At 42.9% G+C, this 18107-nt stretch overlaps 1 long non-coding RNA gene across 4 annotated transcripts in view; it reads left to right on the top strand.

Annotated features, from left to right (window-relative positions):
- The window catches only part of LOC132027947 (uncharacterized), a 145554-nt gene that overhangs the window by 81835 nt on the left and 45612 nt on the right, over positions 1–18107 (top strand). For 3 of the 4 annotated variants that reach the window (XR_009407271.1, XR_009407269.1, XR_009407272.1), the window contains one exon: positions 3631–3748. This is a non-coding gene — a long non-coding RNA (uncharacterized LOC132027947). Of the gene's footprint in view, positions 1–3630; positions 3749–10950; positions 11402–18107 lie in introns of those variants that run through there. The other variant, XR_009407270.1, reaches the window with a different exon arrangement.

Raw genomic sequence — 18107 nt, 5'->3', positions numbered from 1 at the left:
ATGCAGATACTGGGATGTGAAACTCTGCCTGGCAGGGACCAACACTGACAATTATTAACTCTCTTCCTATTCACCTGCTCCTGGGATCCTGCCTCTTCCTCCCAGCTGAACACACCCAGCTCCCAGCCACATAGGGTATGGTTCAGTTAACTAGAAAGAGAATCCTGGAACTGGGAGCTGCTTCTTTCATTCAATGCTTCAGTGCTTATCAAACATGTACTATAGACGAGATACTGCACTTAAGGCTGAGAAGAAAAACAAGTAAATGAGATATGGTTCCTATTTTTAAGAAGTTGAGAGTCTAGTGAGAGAGACAAAAAAGCACAGAAATAATTATGTGACAAGTGCTATTTCACGACCAAGCGCTATGGGGACCATAGGGGGAACTCATGAGTTCTTAGATTTGGCAAGGCCTAAGAGAGAAGGGGAGTTGACTTGCACTGTGAGCCAGGACTCCTATCCCTCCCACTACATGGAAGAGACAAGGATGGCATTGCAGGTGCCGGAACCAGCAAGAAGGCAGGCCCAGGGAAGCATGAGGATGTTCCAGGACTGGTGATGGTCTAATATGGCTAGAGGAAAAAGTGGGGGTAAGTTGGGGCAAATGAGGGGACAGGTTGCATGGGCCAGCTTGTAAAGGGGCTTGAGAACATGGCCAAGGAGACTGCATGCAAAAAGGAGCCAAGGAAGATATTTTGAAAATATTATTTATTTTGAAAAGCTCTAAGCCTATACCAAGTCTACGGCAGGTCCCATAAAATGAAGGCATTAAAATAGGTCTTTTGGGGGTGAGTGAGAAATGGCTTGGTGGGTGAGGATGGGGAAGCTGTGGGAGGCAGGGAGGCAGGTTCAACAGGGTTGCAAAGCTATAGGCAGGAAGTGAAGAAAATTCCAGAGGACCGGGCAGGGCGACAGGAGAGCAGGTCAACTGGATGTTAGATTTGGTAGGGCTCCTGGGACCGGTTGAGTAGAATGGTTTGGGGAGGCAGGGAGGATGTTCACTCAGTGCACAGGACTGGGAGACAGTGATGTGGACAACCAACATGGGGGTCCTAAGGGGAAGCTCCCGGGGTGAGGGGGGAGCCTAAGATTCCCCCTTTTCACTTAAATTCCAGCTGAGAACCGGGATCTTAAGTTCAAACATTCGGAGTTGAGAAGGGCCAGGACCGGATTTTTTTTGAAAAATTTTTGAAAGCAGCTATGTAGCCCTCGCTTAGTTTTCTCATCATCAGAATAAACTATCTCCACGCCTTTAATCTTCCCTCAAGGGTCTGACAGAACTTGGGTTGATCTGTCCTTTCTGCTGTTTTCCCACATCCCACTTAGAATGCAAAGCCCCAGGCTACAGACAACACATGACTCTTTCTCAAGTTATACATATAATTATATATTTATGTGTGCGGCACACACTTTATTAAAGTGTGTGCAATTCCCACATTTAACACTTTATAGTTATTAAATGCCCTCTTTTCCTGGAAAAAAAAAAAACTTTGATTTTTTTTTACTTCATTATTTCTCATCTCCCCACTACATATCTACTTCTGACCATCTATTTGCCAGCCCTGTCCACAATTATCAGGGCCTGTCTCAGGAGTTTCAATAGCAAGACTTTTCTTCTCATGACCTTTAGAGCAGAAGTGCTGTTTGGGTAAAGTTCCAGAATCTGATTACATTAAGGGAAGCGATTCCTCTGGCAAAACATAAAACGAAGGAGCAACCACATCCCGTCAGGAGGATGCTGGTGGTCTGGCAAGGTCTTCTAGAAGGTCCCAGCACTGACTTTGTACTTGAAGGACTGTGCTAGTATCTTGGAGAGGTTCTCTGTCAACACAGAGAGAATATGGCTGTCTCCTCACAAGACTTTGGCATTAGGAAGCACTGACTGAACAAGTACCTCACTTAACCATTTGAGGCCTTCAGAATAGCTAGTCTGACAGGCAAATGGAAGAGACGTGTGAGTTTTAGGAAGTGCTTGAGTTGTATTCAGAGGTACCCACAGAGATGCTCATCGTTCCAGAGAATCCTTAAATGGTCCTGCAAGTTACTTCTTGGAAGACCCTCTTTCTGCCAGCCTTACTCCTTCAAGGAGGGTTCTTTCACTGCCTCAGAGCCCCTGAGAGCCAGGGTCTGTGAAGGCGCCTGTGACTTGTCACAATGCTATTCATCTACCATATCCCGCTGCTTCCCAAGGTGCTACCCGCTCAGCAGGGCCAGGTTTCCTGGCTACCTCTACCTGGCATTCTGCTAGCTGCCTGGAAGTTTTCTCTGCTTGCTAGGACCCTCCAATGCCCCTACTTTCTTTACTCCCTCAACCTTTCCTCTAGCCAAATTTCGTCCTTCTTAAGGTGAGTTCCTCATAAAAGTCACACTACTCAGGCAATTTTTAAAATTCTCTCAAGGGCAAGAAAGAAATAATTAGTATTGTTCTAGATGCATAGGAGAGAAGTTAATGCATTAGATACAGTGCATTTCTTAGGGCACTGAGACTTAACTCTGCTGTGGCACTCTAGTTGAGAGAGACTTTGGGCCTTTTGGAATGTTTTTCCAGCTTGGTTGTGGAGAAGCTCTAGTTCTCTCAATCATTCCCTTCCACCTCACCGATGACATTACAATTGGCAATGTTGGGAGCAGTCAACATTGCTGATTATGTTGGAAATCTTCTGATGTACGAAGAGCTTAGATTTTTAGAAACTTTAGCCAGAAAAAGATTCTCCCTGAGTTCTTCCATTCAAACCCAGTCCTGGTGCGAAATGTTCAGAACAAGGAGTTGCTCAAACCAGGGAAAGTCAAGAGGAGGAAAATACCGAAGGAGAAGATAGAATTGTCATTCTGTGACTTTTTGAGCATATTTCAGGTTCTGGCAAATAGACAAGGAGTAGGTTCGTCATGTGCTTTAGAGGATGCATGTATTAAAGAAGGTAATGCTAGCTGCTGAAGCAGACAAGGCCCAAACCCTAGGGACGAAACAGAATACAAATTTACTGCTTGTCCCTATCACAGGCCAGTGAGGATATAGGTAAGTCTTTGTCCCATGTATCGAAGTCCGGGACCTAGGCTCCTTCCTCATGGACCCAGCCCCCCATGGCTCTAGAGCCCTTTCCATTTTGCTGGAATATAGGGAAGAAGGATCACACATATGGGAGGTTTTCATGGACCAGGCCTGGAAAAGACACAAAACGCCTGGCTCGCATTCCATTGGCCAGGACTCTGTTCTCCGGCTGCAGCTAGCTGCAGGGAGAGGCTGGAAAAAGTCGACTTGCTGTATGTCTGGGAAGAGGAAGGGAACATGGGTGTCCAAACTGAAGTTTGGATGTTTGGGGCCTGGGGTTGTGGCTCACAATGATATAAAGTACTTGTGTGAATTAGCATGCTAATGCTGGGCCAACTTATGAAGTACTAAGTTCATTGTCACTGGAATGTTGGTTGGAGAACAAATTCTTGCCATTTTGACTCTGGAGCTCTATAATTACAGTTCCCGAACAGCATAGCAATTCCTCCCACACTCCTGCTCCTACTTTCCCATGTGGTGCGAAGTGCTTAGTTTCTATTGCTGAAAAAGAAGTGTGGGTCTGTAGAAGATACTCTTTTACAGAATATTTTGTGTCATCGTTGTTTTTTTTTCTTTTCTAGGGTAGCAAGATGGATGTCGAGGGGACCTTGGTAGTCAGAGGATCTGAGGACCTCTCTGTGGGGTACTTTGTGTGTGGAGAAGGTAGGACTGGCCATTGCTGGAAGTATGCATCTTGGGGTAAGAATTATCATAGTTCTTTTGTACTAATAGAGTAATTCTGCTCATCTTTCCTCTTCCTTTAAGCATAACATTCTGGAATCTTAGGATTTTGGCACTGGAAAAGACATTAAAGCCCACGAGTCTGGTCCTGCTGTGCTGTACGTGAAGAGGAACAGTGAGCCAAGCTCTTTGTCCATAGGGTTGTATGGCCCGTACTGACAAAGCGCAGTTAGAACTTGGGCCTCCTGAATCCTACACCTGGGCCCCAAGCTGCTCCTCCCACCAATAATATATCAGACTTTCCATGTCCGTGTTTCTATATCAGGATTATCCAAATAGTCTTGGCCAGTTCCACTGATGTTCTGACCTGATAGAGCCATGCAGAGAGAAGGAACTGTGGGAGGCAGGAGACATGGGATCCAGTCCTTTCCGGCTCTCATCTCCTTGTGGCCTTGGCCATGTGGGTGGGCCTTAGGTTTCTCATATATACCCTGAAGAATTTGGATTAGATCAGTCTTCAAATTCTAGTCCACATAGGAAGGCCCAGTATCTTCACTTTTGTTAGGAATCGCTGTGGCTTAAAATGGTTTGAAAAGTATTCTTTCCACTGGAGGAAATAGTCTCAGGTTCTTCCTGTCTTTAAAATGTTTTATCTCTTTGAAATGTACTTTATGAATTTCATTTTTAAGTCACTTTCTCTATGGGCTAGTTGATGAAATAAGAAACAAAGCTATGACAAGTTAGATAACATACCAAAATTTGCCACTGCTCCAAATTCGTACATTGAAGTACTAACCCCCAGTACCTCAGAATGTGTCTGTATTTACAATAGGGTCTTTAAAGAGGAAATGAAATTAATAAGAGGTCATCAGTGTGGGAACTGATCCAAGAAGATTCGTGTCCTTATAAGAAGTAGGGATTTGCATGTAGACACATCTAGACGAGAGAACATGTGAAGACAAAGGAAGAAAGCAGCCATCCCTAAGCCTAAGAGAGAGGCCCTGGAAGAAACCAGTACTGCTGACACCTTCATCTTGGATTCCTAGCCTTCGGGACTTTGAGAACACAAATGTGTGTGGTTGAAGCCCCCAGGCCTGTGGTACTTGGTTATGGCAGCCTTAGACTAGTATAGAATGTGTGTGCTTCTGTGTGGGCAGGGGTGGTGTGTGTGTGTGTGTGTGCACATGCACATGTAAGTAGAAACAAGAGAGAGTGGTAGAGCCTGTTAAAGTTTTGAGTGAGTATGTCCTGGCTGAAAGGAAAAGGCACTCTTCAGCTCCTGCTGATTGTTCCCGGATCCGTGTGGGGATATTAGCTCTTTGTTACCAGATGTTCTAAGTTTTTAAGAGAAGCTAGACTTTTAAAATGTGAAATTTCCCAGTTTTCAAGATATTATGTGGGCAAACAAAACATGTCTGTGGGATGAATTTGACCTTAGACCACCAGTTTTGACCAGTGACCATCATGTCTGAGGAAAACAACTGAGGAGTGACCTCATAAGGCAGGGTGGGACTACAGAGCACACGCGAAGAGACAGAATCCTGGTGAGGCTCCAGGACACCTGGCTGACTTTCGTAGCCAGACTCTCTTGCTGTTAGACCTGGAGCCAGATCTTAGTTCTCAGTCTTGTCAGATGAGGAGACTGAGCTCCTCTCTGCCAGCAAAGGAGATTGGAAATTTCAAGTCTGAGTGCCATACTCTGTAAACACCAGAGAATTATGGCCAAGATAATTACTTTCTGCTTGGCTATTTCCAAGAATAAGTGCCTGATCTTCTAAAGCCATGGAGAAAGAGACTGAATGTAATTAAGGATTTAAATGCACAGAAATAGATAAAATAGCCCCATGTCTTAGAAAAAGCTGCTCAAACTAGAAGAAAAAGGAGAAGAAAGCAGAGGAGTTGCTCCAAATGAAAGTCATTAAAAATATTGGCAAAGGAGGGTGAGAACCTCACCATTTCGTCATCAAAATTATCCTGGTCTCTTTTGCTTTGCTTTGGAATGGTCACTGCAAGGTTTTCTTGGCTTCTTTTTAGTCAGCATTTTAAGGACAAAGTATGTAGACATGGACTAATAAAAGAGTTATTGAGCTCTTACCATGTGCCAGGGACTTTACACATACAGGCATTTCTGCTGTAACACAAAGTAACACTTCCCAGAAAAGTTTGTCTTCTGCAAAACTCAGTATAAAAATAGGATTTATGGGGAAAATCAGACTAAAGCAGACCCTTCAAATCTCTTGCAACTCTGATAAACCAAAACAATCACTGAGGAGGTCACTTGGACCACCTTGGCAGCGGCTGAGGGGCTAGAAGCTGCCACAGGGATATTACAATTCCTAAGAGCAGTAGAGATGGGAAACTGGTAAGTCTTGAATAGGCCTGATTGGCATGGGATGAGATAGGGAAATGTAAATGAGCTCTGAGTCCTTGGGGCTATTCAGATGGGCCCAGGAGGTAGGACAACCTCACCAGAACTAAGAGCCCCTGAGGCTGGGGTGTGCCTACAGGAGAATGGAGAGCCTGTTTTAAAATGAGCACCTGAATGGAGGTGCTCATTTTAAAATTTCCCTGGATGTAGCAGAATCATTGCTGCTAATAAGGTGTGTGTATGGGAGGGCGGGGGCTCAGCCCTTTTCAGTTCCCACTGAAGGTTATGGCTCTTCTCCTGCTCTTTCAGCTCCTCCTCCTTAGGAAAGCCCACCTGTGATATGGTGACAACCCACATGCAGTTTTCACATTGCAATGGGAAATCTTAATGCGCAATTATGGGCAGTTTTCACATTAGAGGGACCCCCTTCCTCAATGACCGATCACTGATTGGGGGGGATTCATGCTACAGAAACACGTGGGGGAGGAACAGGATGGATCACCTCAGTTACTTCTCCCAACTCTAGGAGGGGCGGCAGTAGGGGTTTGCACATTCCCATGCATCAGAATTACCTGCAGGGCTTGTTGAAACAGATGGCTGGGTTTTATCCCCAGGGTTCTCCTGATCCAGTATATCTCGGGTGGAACCTGAGAACTTGCATTTCTAAGAAGATCCCAGGTCATACTGATGTTGCTGGCCTGGGAGCTACATCTGAGATCCACTAAATTAGTCGAAATGGTTAATTGGCAAGATTTTGTGACTACCCAAGATTTCTGCAAGAGTGAACCAAAGTTGGGGGACGGCTAAATCTTGGGGCTAGTGAGACTAGTATGCTAGAGAAATTGACCTTCGATGACCTATGAACACTTAAGGATGTGCTGGGGTTGATTTTTGTACTTAGCAGGCAGGCTGGGAACTCAGTCAGTGGGGAGGGATTTGTAGCTGGTAGCTGCTCTGCATTGGTGGGGAGACCTGAGTCTATACCTCCACCTGAGGACATGTTGTGTGGTCTCCTCTTTTGTTAAGACACCTCCCAAAATTTTGGTGTCACTTGCTATTTAAGAACTTCTGTGTGTCTGTTACAGCCCCACCACCCCGTGTACAACCTTTCTGCTAAGGCTGCCAACAGGAAACAGCCTAGGATTCAAACCCAGACACTCTCATTCCAGCATCCATGTCCATTTCCATCAGGCTGCATTGCTCCCTAGAATGTTTCCTGATGGGAGCCAAGATGTGTGGGGGTGTCTACCTGGGACTTGCTTATGTTCCTATTTGCTGTGGCTGGTTTCAGGGATATCCAAGACAAGGTCTTGAAGTTGTGGCTGAACAGAAAGCCCAAGTGGGAGAGCCACTCTGAAGGACTATCCAATCCCTTAATAATGGACTTCGCTTCCTTTGTTTTTGGGGCTTTACAATTTGCAGGGCAAAGGTGTTGTGGTAAGATCATAGAAATGAGAACTTCATCTATTCTCATTATGAAAAACTCCCAACTGCAGGAAGTTACAGTTGATTACTATATTAGGGTTGTGAGGTTTTCCTGAATTAAGAATGGGGAAAATGTGTTGATCATTATTAAATGCCTCTAAATATTTCAGGAGATGTTCCCCTATCCAGAGAACATGACATGACAGAAGGAGCTTTGGAGTGAGGCAAAGTGGAATTCAATCCACGCTCTGTTATTTACTGATTGTGTGACATTGGGGGAAGTTATGAGTCTAGTCAAAGCCTCTGTTCCCTCTTCTATTAAACCTTCAGTAGGTTATCATGAGGACAAAATTGCCACCAGTAATGCAGATACACTACTGATATCCAGAAGGCATAGACTAGCTCCCTCTTTGGATTCCCTGTGGTATCACAGCAGATCCAAACACCTATCAAATGTGTTGCATTCAACCTTGCTCCTGCCTTTTTTTTTTTTTTTTTAAGATTTTATTTATTTATCTGACAGAGATATCACAAGTAGGCAGAGAGGCAGGCAGAGAGAGAGAGGAGGAAGCAGGCTCCCTGCTGAGCAGAGAGCCCGATGCAGGGCTTGCTCCCAGGACCCTGAGATCATGACCCGAGTGGAAGGCAGAGACTTTAACCCACTGAGCCACCCAGGCGCCCCCTAACACCTGCTCTTTAAGGGCCAGGCAGCAATGCCATCTCAAGAAGACAGAAGTGGATACCTGCTAGAAATGGTCTTGGCTGAGATGTCTGGTTCAAAGCAGCATGAAGCTAGAAGTTTTCCCTAAGTTTGTGCTAAGATATAAACAAAGACATGGAAAAAAGATAAACAAACAACAACACTGAAAAGATAACATTGGAACCACCAAATTCCAGAATTTTGAAGGAACTGAAGATAATTACAAGGCAGGTGGAGATGACCAAGAATAACCAGTATCACTTACAGCTTATGTCATAGGTCTACTTTACCTCCATGATGTGGAGCTGTGGTACATCTATCCAACAGAAAACTTCCCAGTGCCATGGGGGACAGAGTGCCTCTCTTTCTGTTTCTCCTTCTTCTCCCACTACCACCTGTCCCTCTGCCTCTTGTCCCCACTGAGGTTTCCATCTTGTTATAATTTAGGCCAATACCCCATATTTCAGAAAAGCAGCATCCAGGAAATAATGGCATGTTGGCAAAGGTCCAAGACCTGTAGAAGACATACTCTAAGGTGACCCCCAAAGAGTCATCCTTTGAATAATCCTGTCCCCTTGAGTGCAGGCAATACCCGCAACTAGCTCTAGCCAACAGAGTACAGTAAAGGTGATGGAGGTCACATTTGTGGTGATAGTACAAAGGGCAGGTTTCCTGTTGGCCTTGGAAAGGAAGTTGCCATGTTGTGGGAAAGCCTGACAGGGGCCAGGAAGGACCTGCAGAGTAGCCCCCTGTGGACAACCGTTGAGAAAGCCAGGCCTCTGTCCCACAGCCGCTCTGAGCCCAATGCAGCCCACAGCCCTGTGAGCTTGGAAGAGGCCCCGAGATCCAGAAAGAAACGCAGCCCACTGACATCCTGATTCCAGCCTTGTGAGACCCTGAGTACAGGATATAGGTCAGCTAGGCCCAGACTCCAACCCGTGGAAATTGTGAATAAATGTTTTAAGTTGCTAAGTTTGTGGTGGTTCTGTACTGAAAGAGTAATAGAGGGAGTTACAGTGTATGAAGTAGGCATTGTGTGGGGAAGAAAGAAAAGATCTGGGAGCAGAGTATTCTGGGAATTAGAGTGACTAATTGGGTCATCAGAAACCAGGAGCCAGATAGTGGAGGTCAGAGGAAGGTGTCACCTCAAAAGGACTGAGGTAAAGTCTGTGGGAAGTGGAACTTTGCCTGGGAGCTGTAAATATGAAAACCTGTCTTACAACTGTATATCTGATAAGGAGATTCAATTACAGTGCCTGTGACCGGACATAGGGGGAGGGAAAGAAAAATCAACTTTTCAAAAACCTACCAGGAAATATCCAGGAGCCATAAGAAGAAATTTATGAAGTCTTAATGGGAAACTAAAAGAAGACTTTCCACTGAAAATATTAAGTTCTTAAATATTAAGTTCTATAAATTAATCTGTAAATTTTATGTAATTTCAATAAAAAAATTTTAAAGATTTTATTTATTTGACAGAGAGAGACAGTGAGAGAGGGAATATAAGCAGGGGGAGTGGGAAAGGGAGAAGCAGGCTTCCCGCTGGGCAGGGAGCCTGATGCAGGGGTTTGATCCCAGGACCTTGGTACCGTGACCTGAGCCAAAGGCAGATGCTTAATGACTGAGCCACGCAGGCGTCCCAATTTCAAAGAAAATGTTAATTGAAACATTCAGATTTTGACAAATAATTCTAAGTTTTTCAGAAGAACCACCAGAGCAGTTAATATACTTTTGGAAAAGAAGAATGAGGGGTACTTTGTCTTATTAGAAAATAAAACATCTTGAAACTATAATAATTGTAATTATATAGCATTAGTTTACCAATAGACAGGCAGATGATGGAACAGAAGAGAAGTCCAGAAGAGATCCAAGGCTAAGTATGTGTAGACCCTTGTGCATTTGTTTGGTTTTAGTCTAGGAGAAACATTGTTTCTAGTCATTGGGGAAAGGCAGAATAGTTTATAAATGCTGTTGGGAAAAATGACCAACCCACTGAGACAAACTATATCACCACCTCCTACATGTCTCACACAAAAATTATGATTAATTCACATTTAATTGTGGAAGATGAAAATTTTGGGGTGTCTGGGTGGCTCACTCAGTTGAGTGCCTAGACTCTTGATTTTGGTTCAGGTCCTGGTCTCTGGATTGTGAGACTGAGAACTGCCTTGGACTCCATATTGGGTGTGGAGCCTACTTGGGAATCTCCTCTCTTCCCCTCTCCTACTCCTCTCCGCCTCCAAAAAGATAAAAATTTATAGATTAAATAAAACATAGGTGAGTATTCTGTGTGTCTTTGGGGATAGAAAAGGCATTTCCAAGTGTGATATCAAAGCTAAGAATCATAAAAGAAAGGACTGTTACAGTTGATCACATAAACAATGGTAAGTTCCGTATGGTGTAAGAGTATACAAGAAAAACTTGAAAAGCAAACAAATGGAGGAAAAAAATATATGTAACATAAATGCCAGGTATTAAACTTTGAGCTTTTATAGATTAGAAAAAGAAAAGCCCATTGAAAAGGTGGGGCAAAGCTATAAAGAGGCAACCACAAAACATACCAGCCTTGTTTGCTTTGCCCCATATGACCTTTTTCTTTCAGAAATCTCCATTTCTAAGGCTTCCAGGGGCAGTGATGTTGGGGGTACCACAGTGCTGGCCAGTGTGACATGTTTTTGGGGAGATGTATAGTACTAATCATCTACCCAAGTTCTTTTTCTTCCACAGTACCCAGGAATTTCCAGTAAGTGATCTAGCCTTCCTTATATTCAATAATATCACTAAGAAGAGATTTTATGCCGGTCTACAATTTCACTCTGAAGAATGCATTACTAAAGCCTGTTTTATTAAAATTATTTTTCAAACTGAGTATGGCTTTATTTTTTTATCATTGTGAAAGAAGTTCATGCTTCTTGTGACAACATTCACGCTATTCAGAAACAAGTAAAGACAGTAAAAAAACCCTTGTCATCCAAAGATAACTTGTGTTTTCTCCACGTGTGAATGCGTGAATGCACATACATTCACACAAGCATGTGTGTTTTTTTTTTTTTTTTTTTTTACACAAAAGTGAGATCATGCTTTTTCCCAGTTCAACAACAGATCATGGACATCTTTCCATGTTAATAAATGTAGATGTACCTCTTTTTAAATGGATGCATATCATTCTTCAAAATGCGCTATAATTAATTTAACCAGTCTCCTACTGATAAATTAAGATTGTCCTTTACCATTATAAAGAACTCTAATTGATTCCTTATGTAGATATTTGGCCATGGGTCTGATTCTTTCCTAAGAATGAATTCCTAGAACAGAGATAATTAGTCAGCTGTCCTAAGGGAAGAAAGAGCCAGACAAGATGATCTGATGTAATAATAAGCTAGAATATTTGGGAAAGAGAAAAGATGGTGAGTTTATCACAGTCACTATCACTTGAATCCATGCCCAGCCCAGCCCTATGGATACATGTTTGGGTTCCAGGAGAGAGAAGCTCCAAGTAGTTCTTTTTCTAAACCTTCCAACAGTGGGTTCAAGGGGAGGAGAAGAGAGCGAGCTGCTTCCCCCTGCTCAGCTTCAGGCTGAAATGTAGCACCATGGCAATCTGACCTGGGGGCACCCCCAAAGGAACTGAACTTGTCTGTATGCACGTGTGAGAACCTTACTGATGCTGCCACAAATATAGAGCAGGGACATTTTCGGGGGCTGGTATGGGCAGGGGCCAGGGAGGTGTGAGTCATTAATATTGCCTGATCCTATCTATACCCAGTGGCGGGGAAGACAAGGAGAAACCTGTGGGTGTGAACCAACTGTGTGTGAATACCTCAAAAATACTGAAGATAGGCTTTTTTAAAGCACATACATATGCCTTGCCCTGTCTGTAGTTTTATAGTCTATGAATGGTACCTTGGGGCTTGTTCTTTCCCACCTGCTGTGTACTCGGAGCGAAGTTAAGGTCTCTTGGAGTCTACTGGCAGCCATTTTTGCCAACTCAGCCATATAGAATTTAAGGTTTTTTACCTCTTTACTTGAAATCCAAGGAGATTGGTTCTCTCAAGTGAAGGCTTTAAGTACTGATAATTATACAGATATCACGTCTTTTATCATCATCCCCATTTCTTGGAGGAGTGCTTTCCCATATGTCAAATAAGTATCTAACAATGAGGAGCAACCACAACTCCACAGTAGGAGAATGCGGCTGGCAGTGTTTGTTGTCACACAACACCCATCCTCCTCCCAGTCCACTCCTTCTGTACTGAAAGAAGGCCAGTTTATATAGGAGCTAGCTAGAGGCCCATTGGTTCAGCCCTTTTCCCAGCCCCAAAATATAAATCATGATTAGTAAAACCAGTCACAATAATATCACTTTGCTTGGCCTTTGGTTGGTTGAAGGATGGCATGTGATCCTATTTTGACTAGTGAGATGTAAGAGGAAGTCTACTGAAGTAAGCTTCGTTTTCCAAATGAAAAGATGAAGTCTCCTTAAGAAGAGGTTTTTCTGGGGCGCCTGGGTGGCTCAGTGGGTTAAAGCCTCTGCCTTCAGCTCAGGTCATGATCCCAGGGTCCTGGGATCAAGCCCCATATCGGGCTCTCTGCTCATTGTGGAGCATGGAGCATGCTTCCCTTCCTCTCTCTTTCTGTCTGCCTCTCTGCCTACTTGTGATCTCTATCTGTCAAATAAATAAGTAAAATCTTTAAAAAAAAAAAAAAAGAGGTTTTTCTGTTAGCCTTCTACTTCCTCACGATGGGGAGGGGAATGCCTTGAAGAGCAAGGACCACGAAATACAGATGCTAAGAGGACAGATAAGCAAAACAGAGAGTGTTGTTAAGTCAGCCTATGTTTTAAGGCTATGCTAAGTTTGGTTTTTTGTCACACCACCAAAAGCATTCTTAAGTGGTACATGGAATAAAACAAGAGAGACTCGATTATCTGGAAGCATGAACTCTGGAGCCAGATTGCCTGGATTCAAGCTCTAGTTTTGTAACTTTGGCTGGGTGAAACCTTCTCTACCTCAGTTTCTCTATTTGTAAGATAGAAATAATAATAGTGCCTACTTCAAAGATTGTGTGGTGTAGTCCAGAAGAAGTAACAAGACAGCAGCTTGACTTTTTTGTGGGATCAACACATAGGTGTTCAGAGTCAGAAAATTGAGCCTAGATTATTATTATTTTTTTTTGAGCCTAGATTATTTTTAATAAAAGAAGGCAAAAATCTCTGGTAACACATCATTTTAAGTAAACACATTGAGAAATGGGTTGTCAATTTTTTTCGGCTCCTCTCATATTTATCATGGCCAAAGGTAAAATCGTTTATCTCTGGGATGGTCTAGAATGAATGTCATAAAAAACAAAAAGCAGAGTTATTCCACATATGTCTTGGCCTTAATTTGTTCTAAAGAGTGGAGACTTTTATAGCTATAGTTCTGAACAATGTCATATTTAAGTGACCACCTTTTTTCTCAGTATGGTATTTCTTCTTAAGTTTCTATTTTTTTCTTCAGAAGTTTACTTCTCCAACAGTTTGCATTTCTTTGTTTCTTCTGAATCTTTTAAGAGATTCTCTTTTAAGATTCATCAACAAACAACTTATGTTAATGAGGTGTCATGAGAATTGCAAAGGAAGCAGGGAGACAGTCTTTGCTGTCCTACTGTTTTTAGTCTTGTACATCAGGACATGAGATCATCTGATGTTCTGACTTTACAGGTCAGTTTATTAAGCATGAGGCATTGGACAATCATATATTGGTTGACCAAAATTCAGAGGTCTTTCCATGCTGTTTCTGATGAGCGGGTATGTACTTGAAAGGAACAAGGCAAAGATCCATTTGAATTTGGTGCTCATGAATACATTTGGAATAGTTTCTTATGAGGTGTCCAGGCTTTTGACTCCTAAATCCTTTTTGACTCCTTTTTGCTTATGGCCAAAGAGTGTTAAGAGGTAAATCCAGTATCTTCTCTGGGATTGTCTCCTTTCTGACACAAAGAAGAAAGGTAGTTCTGGGTTTTGGCACAGTGGTAGTATGTGAGCAACCATGGGCCAACTTCTTCAGCTACTAATCACGGCTTGGATATTATCTGCCTCAGGCAGCAACAAGGGTTCATGAAGACCCCATGTGGTGCTTGCCTTTGGATTCAAAACTCCTATTATACTGAGGCTCTGAATATGGACTTCAATCTTAACACTTCTGCTTGAGGTAACAAAACATTCATGGTAACATTCCATTTAGATTCAGGACTCTGTTCTGCTTTCTAATTCCATAATGCTCTGATGACTCAGGAAACAATCCTTCCAGTGAGCCAACATTAGGTATCCTACCTCCTGGCAACAGAGGCCCAAGTATCTGATGAATCAGGGAAGAAGAATTGAAATACAGTAAAGGCATCCCAGTTTTAAATCCAACAATCTGAAATGAGATATTCATAAATAGAATCATAGCAGGTCAGAATCAGAAGGTAATTCAGTGATCCCTTTGGCCAATTGTTCTCGAACTTCAGCGGCTCCTGGGATCACTTGGAAGGCGGGTCAAAACACAGGTGAACTCAGTTTGCCTGGGGTGGGGCCAAAGAATTTGCATTGCTAACAAGTTTCCAGGTGAGGTTGATACTACTCATCCCCTGTACCACGCCTTGAGAACCACTGATTTAGACAACTCCTGCCCTTCATAATGAAGGAGATTGGAATGGAGAAATTGGTAGAGTGTCTGAAGCAATTGAGGAAGTGCGGGAACTAAAACCAAAATAGTTTCTTGGGGCTCCTGGGTGGCTCAGTGGGTTGGGCCTCTGCCTTTGGCTTGGGTCGTGATCTCAGGGTCCTGGGATCGAGCCCCACATCGGGCTCTCTGCTCGGAGGGGAGCCATCTTCCCCCTCTCTCTGCCTACTTGAGATCTCTCTCTCTGTCAAATACATAAATAAAAACCAAAATAATTTCTTTTGAGTTCAGGTTACTTGTTGTTTTTCCCATTTCACCATTAATGCCACAAATTAACTGTATCCTCAATAATAGTTATTTGCTTGGGTACAACGGGACATTAGAGCACACCACTCTTGGCTTTCCCACTAGGTGATGATTGACTGGGAAGTCATGCAACCTCTTTATTGGTTCAGTTTCTGTAAAATGCGATAGTAGTACTAGAACGGTAGGAGCTGCCTGTAGAACGGTTGAAAAGATTAAAATATACTTTATGAAGTCTTTAGAGTCATGCCTTGGAAACTGCCATCATTACTATTATTAAATACTAGTTATTTCAAGTCAGTTGGAAAATATTTTATATTACCAAAGTTTGACTTTCTCTAATCAATCTCGTGGTACAAGAACAGAAAAGCTTCAGAATGTGGCTAATTCTAAAGCTGGCAATTTAAAATAATTAGATTTCAGGTTTTAGGTCTCCTAGAGCATCTACTCTATCCCTCTCTTCCTACGTGGAGAACAGAAAAGTTAGAGAAAAATAAAGTGAATTGTCTAAGCTTTTAGATCTTATTACCAACACTGATGGTTCTAGAACTCACTTTAATTCATTACTTCCTTGATCTGTGCAGTGGTTTTCAATGTAGCATTCTAGCGTCCACTTACAGATTTGTCTTATTGCCAGGAATGCAGCTGAATCAGAGTTGATGATGGACCACCACTCCAATCTCAGTTTTTCTTTGTTCTGCCTGGGTTTTTCCTAAACCCTTTTTGATGGTTCCTGCATGCAGTAGAATGGGAAGACTTTGTTTCCATTAAGTTCTGAATATACTCAAAAGAATACTTGAACTTACCCCAGTTACTCTACACTTTCTTCCCTGTCTTCCTTGTGTTGAGGTGAGTCAAAGCCATGGAAATCAAGTATTACTCAGCTTAAAAACAGGGACTCATTTAAAGTATCTAAATTGCAATTTGGACAGCAAAAGGTTAATAGTGTATAGAAAAAAATTCCAGCAGTCCACAAATCTAAGCATAATTATGTATGAACATGAGGCTTTTATTGCTGTCAAAATTAATCACTTTTCAACTTCCAGCTGTTAAAACCCTTCTGGCAGCTCTCCAAGCAATTCCCCTACAGTTACTTTTCCTTCAATTAAATTCTGGTGCAGTTCATAGGCTCCTGTTACATAAGCAGCAATTTAAAAATGGACTTCTTGGGGTTTTCCTTTTTTTTCTTTGCTTGGAACTAGAAAATGACAGAAAGTGAAGCTTGCTTCTCTCACTCTTTCAGTTCAACTTGCACTTAAGCTTCAAGCCTCCCAAACAAGCAATATGGGATTAAAGTATTAGTGTTTATTATAAAGCACTTTGTGTGTGCAGTGATTTGTAATAATTTTTATTAGCCACTTCTCTCAACTGTCCTCTGAGGTAAGTGAACGCTGTCGTGTTGGCGTTCTGCAATCCCACCCACTTGTCTTTCCCCACCTCAGAAACTTGGCAGGAAATATGGTTAGGAGATCTTCAGTGGTAGGGTCAGTTCCTATGCTGGGCTACTGCTGGTATCTAGGATGGTACTTACACTTGCCCCTCCTGGCAGTGTATAAGTTTGTTGTGGTGGGACTAATCCTGGAAAGAGAAGCCGTCTGAAGTGTCTGAAGCTACCCTGCATTCTGGAGGCTTCTGTGGCACATTGTACTCCCTGATTCCGGAAGCAGCTGCAGTGACATTCAGATATGGTCCCATTAAGCTAGATTTTGGTTTATGAATGGAAAGGAGTGCACATCTTTGCATCTGCATGGCACAGAACTGAGGGCTTGCACACATGGATCTTGTATTGGAATTGCGCTTTTTCCACTTTTCCTTACTGGAATTCCCAAAGAATGGTCCTTTGTATCCTTTTGAAGAGCCCTCCAGGGATGAATGAGGACTGAAGCTTTGCTCTGCAGGGATTGGAGATTCTGATCACTCTCACCTTCCCTGTGATACCAAGGCACGTGCCCTTCAACATGTGAGTTCATTTAGTGAGTTCCATTTCCCTGGCTTGTCTCTCTCAATTCCCTCCAATGGTGTGTGCTGCCTTTGAGTCTGGGGAGGAGAGAGCGCCTTCCTTGGTCTCTCTGGTGGATCTTCATGCCTCTCTCCCTACTCATGCTGTATCATGTTATGTGTTAATACTGTAATGAGCAGATATCTCCAGTTTGCAGCCTCTAACTTCTGCTCTTCTCCCCTACTTTCATACAAAATTCACATTTCCAGATGCTGATTGCTTCCTGAGCTTTTCTACCTGAGAGTAGCAGTTGGCACAAGATTGGAGACTGTGCAGGGTGTCCAGAGAGGTCTATTGTGGCAGAGATAAGTGTATGGAGGTCTTGGATACCAAAGAAAAATAAGAATGCAGCAAACACCTTGCAGTGCTTATCCATTTAATCATGAATATACAGTTCTGTGCTACTCTGTATCATGTGGTTGGAGAAACTGTGTGCAGAGGAAATCTTCATTCTGTTATCATCCATAGTTTCAAGTGGCTTGTCATTACAGACTTGCATTTGGACAGCTTGCACTACTCATGGGTTAGGACATTGAGCAAGATTCCTTATCCAAATAGAAGCCTTGCTGGCTGGTGGCCTGGGGAGTCATCTATGCAACCTTACTGTAGCACTATTACCCTGAGGCTACCCTCGTTGAGGATAGCTGCTGGTCAAATCCTATCCATGCTCAAGGAAATGGCTCCAGGCCCCGGGCACCTTGGCAGGAAACTAGAGAAGGGACATATTCATTGAGAAGTAATCAGAGTCTTTGCATTGCATTGAAAAATCTGTCAATCCCTTCCTCATTCCTTCATAAGTTAATTACCTGGTTAGTTTGCTGTACTATAGCTGAGTTGATTTACTCCAGTCAGGGTAATTTTGACCAATCTTCCTGAGCTTGGCTTGAAGGGCTAGAGTGGACCTAATCAGGATTCAGACCAGCTCTGACTTGACA

Source organism: Mustela nigripes, chromosome 12, assembly GCF_022355385.1.
Source record: "Mustela nigripes isolate SB6536 chromosome 12, MUSNIG.SB6536, whole genome shotgun sequence".
NCBI classification, from domain to species: domain Eukaryota; kingdom Metazoa; phylum Chordata; class Mammalia; order Carnivora; family Mustelidae; genus Mustela; species Mustela nigripes.
This window is presented reverse-complemented; position numbering and strand designations above follow the sequence as displayed.